Here is a 2,528-nt window from a genome sequence, read left to right as displayed (position 1 = left end):
CTCAGGTACATCAATTGGGTTAGGGCATACACCATCTGGATAAAGAAAGAAAGACTGAGCTGCGATAAAGTTCCATTGTTTTAGAACTGACTTTGTTTTGTTTTTGGTTAGGGTTGCCATCTGATTTCCAACTGATTTTAAACTTGCAATTGAAGACTACAGTAGTGGAAGAAGCGCGTAAGTGTTCAGAAATGATTCTAAGAATAAAATAGACCATTTTTTTCATATTTTTCATAGATCAAATCATTCCTGTTTTCAAATATACTTGTATAATGTTAATGTATAAATGACACAAAACATATTAAAAGGGCATTTCGTGATCCACAGCCTCATCCCCCCACTTTTCTCAAAACAAGCTTTTTTCGTGGATATCTACTGAAAAATGTCATAAAAAGAGGATGCTAGGATCACGAAATCTTCCTTTAATAATGCAACTTTCAAACGAAAAGGGGGAACTTTCTGATCCACATTTTTTTTTATCTGAGAATACGACCTACATTTTCTAAGTACTAACTATGTGCACTTAGGCACTTCTTCCACTACAATCTTCAATTGCAAAATAATAACACTCAGATGGGGTGGGGGTCAGAGGTCATTGAGAAGAAAAAGCGCCTGCGTAAGTGAATCCGTGAGCAGGTGCTGTGTCAGTGGCGTTGCCAGGATTTTGGAACCGAGGGGGCACAACTTGTAAATGTACCGACGGAAATATTTTTTGCCGACGGAAGTTGTGACTTGTTGACCCAAAATTTTTTTGCATGGTTTGAAAAAGTGAAGAGCAAATAAAAAAAAGGATAATAGGTGCTAACATAAAAACACACAATTTGTATGTAGAATTCATAATTTTTCATCATTTTTATACAATTCTCCCCTTCTTTCTGACACCCTGGGTAACAAATAGTCTATTGTTAACCCATTTTTTTTTTCACCAACGCCTTCCGTCTACCGACTGCCTTACATGAACCGACGGCCCCTGCCCCCCCCCAACTGGCTACGCCACTGTGCTGTGTATGCCTATCTGAACACCTAATCCTATAAATCATTCAGTTTCTAACCATAAAAACTCTCGGGGGCACTGAACCATACACACGCGTGGCTAACTTTTTTCAAGCACCAAGTTTGTTCACTCTAGACTATCGAATATGTTTCGATGGTCTAAGCTTGTATGAGGTAATATTTTTCCATGCCTAATAAATTCGACCAGAATATGGACTTGGACCGTATTCAGGTATTCAATTGTTTTTGCACACCCTAACTATTGGTGTGGTTATGTACATACCTAAAGCACCATTAAAGTCCCTATAGTCCAAGATAGAACACGACTGTACTCTCAAATTGGGATCACTGGCTGATGAATACTGAAAGAATAAATCAAATATGGAAACATAATTATGAAGGGGTGGGGTATGAGCGTTTGGACAGTATTTATTGTGGGACATTAGAGCACACCAGACATATCGAATTGCATTCTGAATACGAAGAATGTCCTTCTGATATCAAATAATTCGCAATGTAATACACATTTTATGGCAAATGATTAAAAGTTGATATTTTTGATATTTAACAGTACTCGAAGTAAACTTTATAAATCTGATGATATGTACTTAAAGTGTATGTAGGTGGAATGAAAAGCCGACGATCAATTGAAAATTTTGACCTTTCGTATTGAAGATATGGATTTTTTTCCCAAAATACCAAAAAAAATAAGGTCTTTTGGGAAAAAATCCATATCTTCAATATGAAAGGTCAAAATTTTCAATTGATCGTCGGCTTTTCCTCCCAGCTACATACACTTTAAGAATATATCATTAGATTTATAAAATTTAGTTCGAGTACTGTTATACATCAAAAATGTGAAAAATATCAAATTTTAATAATTTGTCATAAAATTTGTATTATATCGTGAATTTCAAAAATGAAAATTATTTGATATCAGAAAGACATTCTTCGTATTCAGAATGCAATTCGATAGGTCTGATGTGCTCTCATGTCCCACAAAAATACTGTCGAAACGCTCAAAACGCTCATTCCAGATCCCTTAAGATATCGGCCTAAGGATAAACTTAGATAAAATAATATCTTACATGTAAGGTTTCAAAATTGGAACCAAATAAAATGAGGTAAAACAAAGAAAATCGATATTTCTTGTCAGCGCCTATATCGTCAATGCGTGTAACATCGATCGTTAAGGGTACTTGCCCATCAATTTCATTCAGGGCGTGTTTGAAAAACGGCACAGCGCATTAGTAAAAAGAATAAAAAATACTAAAATTTTCACCAGGGTTCGAACCACTGCCAAGGCACTATGAATGCTAAGGATGCTTATTGTGCCACAGTGACTGTGCTTAACATTCGGCGATTTTCAAAGATATACATATCAACACGTTTCTAGTGTATTGAAAATCAGATTTTGGTAGGAATACAGTCATAGAAAGACATATGACTCTACTTGTCTGTTTGTTTTTCATTTAATACAAATTAATTTTGATGAATTGAACTGGTACGACTCTTAGGACTCGTGATAAACGACG

This window comes from Amphiura filiformis, chromosome 15 (assembly GCF_039555335.1).
Source record: "Amphiura filiformis chromosome 15, Afil_fr2py, whole genome shotgun sequence".
Classification (NCBI taxonomy): Eukaryota; Metazoa; Echinodermata; class Ophiuroidea; order Amphilepidida; family Amphiuridae; genus Amphiura; species Amphiura filiformis.
This window is presented reverse-complemented; position numbering follows the sequence as displayed.